Source organism: Cupressus sempervirens, chromosome 3 (genome assembly GCF_028749045.1).
Source record: "Cupressus sempervirens isolate cs-2001-9-10 chromosome 3, ASM2874904v1, whole genome shotgun sequence".
Classification (NCBI taxonomy): Eukaryota; Viridiplantae; Streptophyta; class Pinopsida; order Cupressales; family Cupressaceae; genus Cupressus; species Cupressus sempervirens.
The window spans coordinates 708,274,678-708,289,216 of NC_143120.1; positions in this window are offsets into that span (position 1 = coordinate 708,274,678).

The following is a 14,539-nucleotide window of genomic DNA, read 5'->3' on the forward strand; positions in this document are numbered from 1 at the left end:
AAAATATTTTTACATACATATGTAACAAAAGGACAAAACTATGAATAACAGAAAAACTGATACATCGAACTCTCCTTTGTGGGTCCACTTATGTTATTTCCTTTGGAAAGGCAAGAATACTTTGATTGGATTCCTTTATTGTTTTGGTTCCTCAGGATAGGTGGCCATCAAATGTAATAGTGATGAGTCATCTCCCGCTACCTGAGGGTCCTCTTTGTCTTTATCATTAGTAATAGAGGTGGCTTCTACTTTTGTATCCTCTTCTTTGTCATCATCTTCCACCTCATCATCTCCTTCTATCTGTTCTATAGACATAAATTCTTCCTTCCATTTATTATAAATAGTGTCCTCCGGCAAATCAAAATTTAGAATTTCTCTTTGTACAGTTACTAAAGAATTTGCATTTGCCTCTAAATCAACAAAATCTTTTTTGATAGTATTATAGAATAACTATACTTTTAGCAACTCCTCATTTTTCATTGCCCACAACAAATGGCCCATTTCATTTATAACCTTATTTATTATGTCACAGAAGGCTTCATCTAGCTCCCTCTTCCATTCTTCCTTTTCCTTTATTTTATCAACTGACTTTAGAGAACAAGGGAATAAATCATTTTTTTTCGCAAAATACTTGGAAAAAAAATTAGTTAATCTTCTATAGAAGGAATCTTGCTTATCATCAAAACCTTGCAACTTATTTAGTAAATCAAAAATTCCTTCTATCTGATGATATGTTAGATGAATAACAGATATACACATAGTAGTGATATCTGAACTTCTCTCTGTCTACTTCTGTACAATGGTTTTGAATATAGCTTCATTTTGCTTTAATTCATCCCTGATTGCCGAAATCCTTGATAATTAATCAAAAAATGTGGGCCATTATATCTTGTCTATTAAATACATCATACCTTGCCTCAATTGCTCCTCATGTTGATTGTTAATCTCTACAAGCATTGCATACAACTTATTCTTCTCCTCTTCAAAATCCTCTGCAGTATAGAACTAAGGCCTTTTTGGAGTATCAGGTATCTCAATAATTGGAGTGGACTTGAAAGGTTCAATTCGTGGCCTAGGAGGGTATACAATCTTGGGTCTGCTAGATTCTCCTACTTTTCTTTTCCAAAGGACCTTCTCCATTTGAGATACTTTATTTTCCAGTGACTTTATCCGCATACCCCTTTCCTCATATGCTTTCAAAACTTCTTCAAACCTATCATTGAGTTGGGAAAATTTATCTTCCTCTTGGCCAGACACTATGCTACCAAATTTTAGCATCTCTGATGTCATTCCAATTATTTGTTTACTATCTACCTCACCAACCCTGAACACTATCAATGCACCAGTATGCTCTGCAGTGGGAATCTCATGCATTCTGGTATTTTCCCTTTTTTCCATGGACCATATAACAAGGGCTTGGTGGTCATCACTAAATTTGACTCCTCTATGAGCCTATAGTATTTCTTTAGCAGTCCTCAGTTGAACATCCTTTTGTTTCCTCACTAAATCAAAAACAATGGCATTTGCTATATCCCATTCCGGCAGAAGGAGGACTCCTGACTATCTAACTATTTTCCTCCCAGCATCAAGAGTAAACTGGGCAAAATCATTCAAAATTTTAGATTTTACCTCTTCCTTAATATCTAGATTAGGTTTGTCTAGTTGTTCTGCTTTCATCTTCTCACAGGTCTTCTCAAAATTGAAAATGTTTAATCTCCACTAAAACTAAGCAAAAGCCCTAGACTTTACAAAATTTTCATCATTAATAAACCTTTTAGAAGCTTGGGCAACTATTGGATCAATTTCCTTACCTTGGTAATCAGAAATGGTTAGGTCCAAGGAAGGTGTAGGAGGTTCCTGTGGCTCTCCAACATCCAAATTTGTAGAAGTAACAATCACATCCCCTTCTCCACCCATTTGTCTAAGATACTCCCTTAGAGATGCTTCATCATCTATCTGGATTGGGGACTAGCTTGGGGAGTATTGTTCTTTTTGAGAAGAAGAAGACCCCTACTCTCATTTTTGCCTTTTTGGAGATCTGGCTGCAAATGGACTTCTTGACCTTGGCTTCTGATGAAGGGGTGCTTGTTGCACATTTTGAATCATGACATAACCAGCCCTTCTCTACAATGTATACTGGCCAGGAGCCACCACATTTATGCTGCTTATTCTTCTATGTACCTCTGCAGCCTTGTCTAGGTGTGTCTCAACATATATAGCTTTCTTCTCATTCATGGTTTGAATTATTACAGAAAAATTATTCATTAATGCTTGCATTTTAGCTCCCCAATAATTTTTATCTTTCAATGGGTCATACTGGGGGTCAAAAGCATTAATGAATTCTAGGGTCTTACTGAATACTATCTATTTTTCTTTCCTCAATTCTTGTTCTTGTAAAGTGAAAATATTTTTGATTATATCCTCTGGATAGTAGACTTGTTGTGCCATGCAAGAAGCTTTCACCCTCTCTCTTAAGAGGTCATAGAATCCCTCAGGATCAATAAATCTAGCATTAGATTCTGCCATATTATATTTATCTAGAAACAAATTAAGGTGCTTCCATCCTTTCCTAACAAAGACAAAATCATGCACTATAGTAAAAATTGGAAAGAAAGTACCCTTCTTAGACAATTCCCTCTCATCTATAGTGCCAATCTGCCATAAGAGCTCAGCTATCCCTATCTTCAAGGGCACATGAAAGGGAAACACATGTAGCTTTCCCAAAAAACCATATACTCTTATTACAGTTGAAACATTATAAGGGATTATATCCCCCCAATTATGACTAACCAATAGTCCTTGTGCATGGTCCTTAGGTCTAACCAATTTCAACAATGCCTGTGGAATTTTGGGGTTGTTACCTCTCAAGAGCAACCTAAGCTTTGAAGAAAAGTATCTATCAAATCCCACATAGTTGGCATCTGTAGCTTCTGAAGTCATACCTACACTCCACAGCTGCACTAGATTCTTGTCTCCATCCCTGGTTGTTTCCAACTCCATACCCTTGGAAAAGAAGGTAAATCCCTTGTACAAGCATACATGCATAAGCAATGAATACCAATAGAATGGTTTGTCCACCTTTCCTCGTGCTATTCCCACCAGACCATTGTGAATTTCTTTGGCAAGAAAAGTAGCAAAATCCAGAATAGTGCTCATCCCAAATTGAAGAGTTTGAGCCATGATAAGGAGAATAGATCCTAGAATTTGATCAACTTCATCTATCCCAAAAATCGTGCAAAGAGAAAAATAAAGTGCTTGAGCTCTCAAGTTGAAATGTCTTCTCAACAATGGCTCTGGGGTACTGGCTGTAATTACAGGCAAAGTGCCAATTTTAGCAGCATGCTCTTGCAGTGGCCCTATTCTCAGGTAAATTCTTTGTGCATCATACCTTGCTTGAAGGTCATCTATGTCAATAGTTTCATGTACGGCATGGTTAGGATTGAGGTTGAAAACCTCACTAAATAATTCAGGACAAACCCTAAACAGATTCACTCCAGCATGGTTTTTTACCCACTCTATAATTGGATCATATTTATTTGCCAGATCCATCAATAAATCAATATCAAAGAAAACTATGGGGACTATTAATTTATCAATATCAAACTCCCAGACATTGCTCATAGGAGTGTCTAGTTTTCATTCTGAAAACCATTTCTTAAACAACTCCAGACCCCCCATGGAAACCTAGGCATCTCTTATCCAATTAGCTTTGTCATAAAAACCTTCTGCTACAACTACTCTTGGATGTTTTGGAATGAGTTCCCTCCCCTTAGTTATTTCATGTACTGATAAAGGGAATTGTTCAAGAAATTCATCGTGCATAGAATGTTTCAAATAATCTGTTTGCCTGGTGAACTCTTTTTGGGGAGGCATTTTGAATAAAACCCTAGAAAATTTAGAACAGCAGATACTTGAAATTTTAAAAGAGTTGCAAATTATTTACCCACTAGAATTTGCACTTCTGCACTGTGTGACTTCTTCTACAATTTCACTGGATCGCTAGCTAAGGATTTTTGTGCCCTGGCTCTAAAAATTTTGCATGCCCTGATGCTCTTTATGTGCTTTGATGATTCATTAATGGTGAGATCGTGGGTTCTTTTCATACATTGAAATCACACACATGAAATTTGAATCATATTTACTCTCAGTAACCATTACCTCCAAATTGCAACCAAATTTGAATCCTATCTGTAGATTTTCACCAGATCGAACGGCTCTGATTTAAAAAAGAAACAAGCTTTATGGCTTTTAAAAACAAGGCTACATGTCACAATAGCACTTGCCTACATTATTTAAATTCCTTGCACCTTAGAATTGTGAGGAAGCACCATTCGTTGATCAAGACAAGATCAACGATCAAATTAATTCACTTTTGAATAGAATCCAGTCAGCTATATTGACCAATGGGAAACCTCCATATGAGTTCATGCCTTCTGACAACATCCATGCCAGCATATCCCATATCTTCTTCTGAGCAAGTAGGTACTTGACATCATTCAGTCCATGAGTTGTGCTAGCACATTCCTACTTTTCTTATCTAACAAGCATTTTCAAATTACGGGGTTGCATCAGTCGTCAATCTTCAAAAGATCAACGGCGACACTGATTATACCCTGTAGAGCTTTTGAGTTAAAATTTTAGACGTCACCATGGACACATGTCTGCATGGCACATTCCCACTTTGTTTAAACTTCACTCAATTTCAAATTGAGGGCAAGCACCCTCCGTTGATCAGGATAAGATCAACAATCAGAAACAACTCTGCATTCTACACTTGCATCATCCACTTGGGCCAATGAAATGACTGCTTTCTATCCGCGTCTTCTGACTCATCTGACTATGCATTAATTTTTGACACTTTCTGCGCCCACATCATAAGTATTTCTAGCTAAGCACAAGTGGTAGACCACATGGCGTGACTCAGCATTCTTCCATAATTTGGCCCCATTGTGACACGTGCCGTAAAGGCGCATACCCACTTTTCTTATCTGACTTGCAGCTTCATAATGTGGGATTGCACTAACCAAAGATCTTTGAAAGATCTACGGCTGATAAGACTTCACTTTCATTCAGCAATAAAACTTCTTCAATAGCACATCTGGTAGTACATATCAGCAATCATTTTATAGTGTGGCACATTGCAACATACAATTAAAACTATCTGACCCCACCTTGCGAGACGTCAAAAAATTGCTTGTCCGCATTATTTATCTCCCGTGCATCTTTGAATTGCGAGCATGCACTGGCCTTTGATCATTGACAGATCAACAGTTATAGAATCAGGTGTCCTTATCACCACATTGGTTAAAGTAATGAATAAAAATCTCCAACCATCCCAACTTTTCTAACACTTGCCACAGAAAACATCCATCCTTGAGAATGGTGGGCCCATCTTGTCAAACCTTGCCACTTGTCCATTTTTGCTTCCCTGCATTATTTATCTGATGAGCATCTCCTTCTTGCGGGAAAGCGCTAGCCCTTGATTCAAATAAAATCAATGGTTGATGCTTCTTGGTGATAAAGGCATATCTCTATTGGTAACTCAACCAATGATATCACGAGAAGTCCATAACGTGCACAAAAGTACTTGACAAATTTGCAAAAGTTTCAGACAACTTTTATGATTTACTGGAATTTAGAAAAGTATGGGCTATGTGTCACCAAGTTGCATGCCCACATTATTTAAAAACCTTGCATCTCAAAATTGCGGGCATGCGATACCCATTGATCTAAACAAGATCAATGATTATAAAAACTTTGTGTTAACAAAGGTATTTCCTAATAAAATGATTAAGCAATTTTCAAGCCAAGCATGGCCACATAATGTTTAAACAAAATTAAAATGAACTCATGCTTGCACAAGCCCTTCCTTAGGTGAAAAGATATACCATTAAAACATTTTTCTAAAAATACTTTGAGGCTTTTCCAAAACTAGGGCAATCTAAGGGTTTGAAAAATACAAGGAACAAAACCCTAATCTACAATATTTAAAGACTCAAATGATTTTTCACTAAATTTTTCATAATTTCTGCAAATGTGAAAAATTAGACCAACATAACTTTCACCTTCAAACAAGTTACACATAAGTTTGGATTCATGAATTTGTGCTAAAGATCAAAGATACAAATGTTGGACACATGAACTAGAATAGGTTCCTCATCTTATGCAACTATTAATGAAAAGATTCAACATGTGTACTTTGGGAGTTCAGATAGAAGAAGCAGGAGTTCAAATATATGATAATGTTGGGCTATAAAGAGGGCATAAATCATCAAAAAGGTAAAAATAAGTACACAAGAGTTCTCCCATACCTCATTTGAGAAAACCCCAGAAATCATTTTAAAAATAGAAACTTTGATTTTTTGGTGAATTAAACACCTTGCACAAATTCCATGTAGGTGGGCAAGTGCTCTAGTGCATAGGTGCACAATCTGAAGATTTGGTGATTTAATTTTCTCTTAAGGTGCACAGGTGCACATATCTAAAGCATCTAGAGGCCCCCCGAGGTCGTGAACATTACCATGGCTTCTTTGTCTTTTGTAGCATCTATGATCACACTCAAACCCATGAATTTTAAGTTCCATGGAATGCTCAAGAAGTTACACTTCATGATTTTCATAGGGAAGTGAGGGTAAAGTATGAAGCTTTAGAATTATTATCTCCTCAAGAAATCACCTTTGCTATCTAAAAGTTCAAAGGGAAAAATCCACACATCATTTTTGTTGAAGTTCAACAAGACCTAGATGATGCAAACTAGAAAATTATGAAGTTGGAAAAAATTCTAACTTCGAAAAATTGTGAACTTGGAAAAATACTAACTCTGGAAAATTGTGAATTTGGAAAAAATTCTAACTCAGGAAAATTCACATTTAAAAGAAATTTTGGATTTTTTAACTTGCTTCGCAGGTGTGCATGTGCGTAGGTGCACTAGTGCAATGGTGTACAAGGTGTGCTTCTCTAGAGGTGCACTTCTCTAGAGGTGCACCAAAAATTTTGAAGAAGTTAGAGGTGTGCCATAAATTTTGAAGAAGTCAGAGGTGCACTGACACTTAATTACTAGTTCCAAACTTAGAGCTTTCCATACACTAGAAACGCATTCTAACGACAGTTTAACTCCTAGAAACATTCAAAGAAGGCCAAGATTCTATTTTCAAAGCTTCTAATGATTCCCAGATCATCTTATAGCTTCCTTCTTCTAATCTACTATTTCTTTTCTTTGATTTAAGATATGTAAAGGCTCATGCACCCATTAATTGATATAAACAAGGATGGAGTCTTATTTTATCACCATTTAGAGAGTCAGATTCTACATAATTAGATTTTTTTATTAGTTTTAATCATATATTTGCATGAAGAGATCTTTCACTCTCAACACAAATTGAGGAGATGATTTCTTATAAATTGAGGACTATAACATGTATTCTAGGCCATCATTTTGATGCAATAATATATGTTATTAGTACTCTCATTCAAATGTAGGTATTCTTGTTGGAGTGTATTATTTTTGTGGATTCTTGTTCATGATAACAATGGAGCCAATAGTTTTGTTGTGTTGATTTCATTGTGTGATTATTTTAGTTTTGGTGTTTGTTGCATGTTGACAAATTCCACTAGTGTACAAAGTTGGAGAAGAGATCACCGTTATTGTTCATACATAGCTTCTTGTCTCACATGAACACACTTTCCATGGCCTTGCAATTTGATAAGAAGTGAAACATCTTTTATTTTTACTAAGTTTCCATTGACAATTGCATCAGTGGATTTGAGGAAGTCGAGCTCCTACTTTCATTAGTTCCTACCTGATCTTTTCAACGATTTAACTCGCTGACGTGTTTTTATTGTAGTTTATGTCTGGTAGGAATTTCTCTTTCATGTTATTTTCTTTCATCTATCATTACTTTATCTTTTTTATTTGCTTTGCTAACCCTTGGTTGAATTAGGAATTCATATAGTTGCATTGTTATATTGCATTTATTTAAAAAATAGAAAATGCCAAAAATATATTTCTTTTTGTGGTTAATTTTGAAACAACAAGAAGATTTATCATCTTATTTGAAATTGGTACAAACTAGAAAAGGCCTCTTTGTGAACAAATACATTTATCTTCAACTGAGTGGACTCCATTATCTCGCAAGATCACCCAGAACCTTGGAGTTGATCCCAGATCATCTTATCAAGAGAGGAGTTTGAAAGGATTTCTATCGTTAAGCATCCTACAAAATGATAGCTCAACAAAAGTGGCACAAAAGGAGGGCCTGAAAACCATTTGGTTCAAGAAACCCAAGTTGGAAAAAATTCCAAGTCTATGAACTATCAGAAGGTGTGCATGCATGTTGGTGCACTAGTATGTAGGTGTGCAAGGTACAGGTGCATTGTTTTGAGAAAGTGTGCTTCTTTAGAGGTGTTCTTTTCTAGAATAAATATAAGTTCCTAGAACTCAGTAACTTTCACAAGCCTCATAGTAATAAAGGGATACCAAGAGCTTCACCCATTCACATTACAAATTCCATCATCATCATCTACTCTATAATCTACTTCACACATTCCCATCATTATGCACCATTTCTTTCATCAATGCCCAAATTTCATCTTTGAACCTAACTAGACTATTACATGACTTGCCCAAAAATCCTAAAAACATTGTACCGTGCTTTATTTATGGAGAATCACAAACATTATAAGATCATATTAAAATTTTCAAAGTAATCTGTAATCGAAACTAGATTCAGCATGCGGATGTGGTATGCCACCTTTTCCCTTATACTTTGGGGGGGAATGACATTCAATTTTTACCTCAATCTTCCACCAACATCAATAAGGGATTGGAACTCTTTTGAGAGAAATTTTATAGAACAATTCAATATCTATATTTGTCCAACTATCTTATGTCATCAGTTCATCTCAATTAAGACAGATCTAAACAAGACTATTTCATCGTTTAATCATTGCTTCTATAGGATGTATCAAAGAATAGATTTTCCTTACATTATACCACAAGAGGTTGTCATCCGAATCTATTTGAGAACAATGGATTCATTAACTTCTATTTTTCTAAGAAGGCTCCCACCCAAAGAAATTGATAGCATTGATAAGGTTTTCGAAGAGGTTGTTACATTCACAAAGCAAGTAGAATCCATGGTGGGGGGAACTTTGTGTCTTCCTTCACTTTGAATAATACAAGTACTGTTGCTCCAATGCCAACAATTAGATACTCAAGGTATGAGCCCCAAAAGGCCATATTATTTGAGACCACCTACTAAACTTGAGAAAAATATGGCTAGAGAGGTTAAGGCCATGAAGGAGATGATGTCTCTTGTATCCAATGGACTCATCAAAATAAAGTTGAATTCCTCAAGAAAAAAAGGCAATTATCCAAGACAACTTGTTGCCCAAAACAATTGTTCTCAAAATTAGAGCAAAAATTTTGGCCTTTACAATAACATAAAAAATGAGAATACTAGTATTACAGGTATGAGCCCAAGTGAATATGGATATGGGCACAATGATGTTTCAGATTAGCCTCCCCAAATCATGGAGGAAAAACCTTTGCAGTTTAGTGCAATCGTGTTTGAATCATGTGATAAATCTACAGGAGGATAAAATGATGAAGATGATCAGGAGGAATTTGTGTTCCCATTCAATGAAGAGGAAGAGCATGGACATTCAAGGATACATGTTTATTGTAGCAATAATATTAACACACGAAATTTGAAAAGAAAAGAAGAATCTCTAATGGATGATGTCTCTCAATGGTTACAACTGACTCCTCTAGACATATAGGTTTGTAATACTCCAATGCATTATGAGGCTCCAACCAACATTGCCCTAATAGTTTAGAAGGAATTACATATAAAGGATGAGGTTTTGAAAGATTTTATGGAGAACATAACAAGAAATTTGAAGTATCTTGGAGAAGGTCAGAATACAAACATCATTTTGCTTCCTAACTATTGTCACCTCCATCAAAGGACTTATTAGGAGTTGGAATGTGTTAGTTGCCAAGATGCAGTATCTAATGTGCTAGCACAGATAGAGCGGCCTACTAAAATTACTGGAAACCTTGAAGTTCCAAAACTCCATGGCATTGCAAACATTCTCAAAGTTGCAAAAATGATGGAAATGCATAAGATCCTAAGGTTGCTAAGATTTTTGAATCAGAAAGTCATCAAGATGAAGATACCCATGCTTCCTACAATGATATTAATTCCCCATTGGATAATGATAAGATACCTCCTTAAAAATAAGATATGTCATTAGAAGAGATGGATAGAGTTCTTAATTTGGTCTGAAGCTGGACTGAGGAAATGACTATTTGTGGGTATTATACACATTTATCAAACCATGCAATAACTAAGTCATGTAGAATCCATCCATGTGGGTTCCATTTAGAAGAAATTTGACCTAATTTCTTGTTAGCTTGGGAGATCGCAATGGAGAGAAAGTATGATTTTGAACAAGCTTCTTTGGGATATGAGGTAGAAAACATCTTGATTGATAATATTAATGAATCGTGTAATTTGAAAGGAAGGCTAATGATTGAGTTTTCTAGTTTGAAGGAGCCTAAAGTGTTTCCATGTGCACGTGGAGTTATGTACCATGAGATAAGACCACCAAAAGGAGAAATTATAATGTGTGAGTATATCCCTATGGTGGGGGACTTGCTAGATCAAGTGATATTTTCCCATTAGTCCTCTGAGTTTGATGATTTTCAATTTGAATATGATGCTAAAGGTAAGAGAAATTGTTTGTGGATCAATCATGGTCATAGAGAGTTACCACAACTTCTGATTTTGTGCAATTTGCACCCAAATTTAACACCAATATTGTCCAAATTTTATTTTTCTGAGCACAAAGATAAGTCATATTTTTTAGGACTATATGGGGTGGTTCATTACTACTACACATAATGAGAAATCTACTAACAACCACCCACATTCTTTTTATTCAAGTTTTTTTGTATATGAGTTTGATTTTTTGTTTTTGTTTTTGTTTTGGTTTCAGTTTTTGTTTTTGTTTTTATTTTTCTTAGTTTTTTTGTCTTTCTAGTTAGGTGTTAGTTTTCTTTGAGTTGAGTCTTTTTGTTTTGGTTTCATTTCTTTTTTCTTCTTTTTATTTTTTAGTCGTGTCAATCTAGGGGTTAGGTGCAATGAAGACTCATTCTTGACACATTTCATAAACCACTCCTTGTGGTTTAGACTTTTAGGAAGAGGTATTTCTTTGTCAAAGCATTCAGATAATTTTGTTTCTTTTACCAACTAGAGAATAGATATTACTTTCATTATAAAGGACTTATAGTCTTGAATTCAGAATAACAAATCAATAGTTCTCAACAGTTGGTAAATTTAAAGATTTGACTATCTTGGTGTTTTCAAATTAAGGTTGATGACAGCAAGGGATAGTCCAAAACTTGTCAGTTTGGACAAAAGGTCTTTTCAAGGAATTTCTAAGGTCATTGCTTGGCATGAGAGTTTCCAAAAGTTCTTAAAAGAGGAACACAAAGGTTATCAAACTAAGGAAAGAATCTAAGAAATGACACCAATTCCTTGGCCATATAGTCTAAGTGTGGCCAAGGTATAGAATGGAACAAAAGGAATAATGTTGCTAAGAATGAAAGATTCCAAAAGGTTTGAGAAAGATAATCTAAAAATAGGGATATACCCTTCAAAATGGGTATCTAATACTTATACAAATTGCTTCATGGAACAATCTAATGGAAATATATGAGATCTATGAAGTGGGATTGAAAAGATTACTCGAGACCTAAAATGCAAACTTGATAACCCATTAAGAGCCCTCAGAATGGATTCTCTCATCTAGTCAAATAAGTGATTGATAAACAAGTTTTGTGAGGATTCCTGATGAATGGACCAGTGGGGTGAAAGATTGTCTCTGAATTTCTAGAAGCTCATGATAGACTGCATCTTGAAACATCAAAGAAAATGAATACACTATGCACACATTGAACCTGAAGATTCGAGATTCTAAAGTTTTGAATATCAAGGAACTTGAAAGCTATTTGAAGTATTCATAATTTAGTTTTTATTTGACACATGTCAGATGAATGTGTGTTGATGAAGAAATACCTTTATCATTTTTTCCTTTTTGTTGGGGCTATTTGTTGTGGTTTCACAACACACGCCCCATTTCTCCTAGAAATGGGGACCCCCTAGTAAAAATTATTGTTTCCCAAACCCCTAGTCTAGGGCCTTGGTCATTTTTGGAACTCTTCCTAAGTCTAGATCAAGTCCTAGTCTTTGATTGGACAAGAACGAGGTGTCAGAACTGATAAGAAAAAATCAAGGAATAGACTTCACAATACACAAAGATGTGCATAACACAAAGGTGCACAAGTGTGCATAACATGGAGATATGGTGCATAAAATGCAAATGTATAGATCATTATAACATCTTCATTATCAACAATAATAGAGATCTCACCTAAGCTGGTAATCTCCACCTTCAAAGGAGTCACATGTAAGTTTGGATTCATGAATTTTCACTAAAGATCAAAGATATAGAGGTTGGACACATGAAGCAAAATAGATTCCTCATCTTATGCAACTACTAATGAAAAGATTCAACACATGTACTTTGGGAGTTCTTATAGAAGAAGCAAAAGGAGTTCAAATCTATGACAATGTTGGGCTATAAAGAGGGCATAAATCATCAAAAATGGAAAAATAAGTACACAAGAGTTCTCCCAAACCTCATCTAAGAAAAATGTAGAAATGGTTTGAAAAATAAATAAATTTGATTTTTTTGGTGAATTGAGCACCTTGCACAAATTCCTTGTAGGTGCGCAGGTGTGCAATTTAAAGATTTTGTGATTGAACCCATGAACTTCAAGTTCCAAGGAATGCTCAAAAAGTCACACTTCATGATTTGTACAATGAAGTGAGGGTAAAGTATGAATCTTTAGAATTATTAGCTCCTCAATAAATCACCTTTGCTATCCAAAAGTTCAAAGGGAAACATCCACACATCAGTTTGGTTGAAGGTCAACAAGCCCTAGATGATGGAAACTGGAAAATTGTGAAGTTGGAAAAAATTCCAACTCTAGAAAATTGTGAGGTTGGAAAAAAATTCCAACTCTAGAAAATTTTGAAGTTGGAAAAATTTCAACTTTGGAAAATTGGGAAGTTGGAAAAAATTCCAATTGTTGAAAATTGTGAAGTTGGAAAAAATTCCAACTCTGGAAAATTGTGAAGTTGGAAAAAATCCAACTCTAGAAATTTGTGAAGTTGGAAAAAATTCTAACTCTAGAAAATTGTAAAGTTGGAAAAAATTCTAACTCTAGAAAATTGTGAAGTTGCAAAAAATTCTAACTCTGGAAAACTATCAAGTTTGAAAAAATCTAACTCTAGAAAATTGTGAAGTTGGAAAAAATTCTGACTCTGGAAAATTATGAAGTTGGAAAAATTTCTAACTCTAGAAAATGGTGAAGTTGGAAAGATTCTAACTCTAGAAAACTGTTACTTAGAAGAAATTTTGGGATTTTTGACTGGTGTACAGGTGCACAAGGTGTAGTGCTCCAGAGGTGTGCTACTCCAAAGGTGTGCCACAATTTTTGAAAAAGTTAGAGGTGTGTTGATAGTTAACTGCTAGTTCCAAATTTAGAGTTTTACATGCACTAGAAACAAATTTTGATGATAGTTTAACTCCTTTAAATATTTAGAGAAGGCCAAGCTTCTATTTTTAGAGCTTCTAGTGACTCCTAGATCATCTTACAGCTTCCTTCTTCTTATCTATTGCTTATTTCCTTTGTTTTAAGACACGTAAAAGCTCACACATCCTTTAATTGATATAAACAAGGGTGGAGTCCTATTTTAGCACCATTTAGAGAGTCATTTTGTACCCAATTAGATTTATTTTATTAGTTTTAAGCATATGTTTGCATGAAGAGATATCTCACTCTCAACACAAATTGAGGAGATGATTTCTTATAAATTGAGGAATGTAACATGTATTCCATGTTGTGATTTTGATGCAATAATATATGTAATTGATGCTCTCATTCTAAGTGTAGTTATTCTTGTCGAAGTGTATTATTTTTGTGGGTTCTTTTCCATGATAATAATGGATCCAATAGTTTAATTGTGTTGATTTCATCATGCAATTATTTTAGTTCTAGTGTTTGCCATGTGTTGACAAATTTTGTTGACATATAGAGTTGGAGAAGAGATCACCCCTATTTTTCCTACATAGCTTCTTGTCTCACATAAGCACACTTTTTGTGGCCTTACAATTTGATAAGAAGTGAAACATCTTATGGTTTTACTAATTTTCCATCAACGATTGCATCAGTGGATTTGAGGAAGCGCGACTCCTACTTTCATTGGTTTCCTACCCAATCTTTTCAATGATTTAACTGAAAAACATGTTATCGTGGTTTATGTCTGTTAGGTATTTCTCTTTCATGTTATTTTTTTTCATCTCTCATTACCTTATCTTTGTTATTTTCTTTGATAACCCTTGGTTAAATTAGGAATTCATATAGTTGCATTGTTATATTGCATTCATTTTTAAAATAGAAAATACC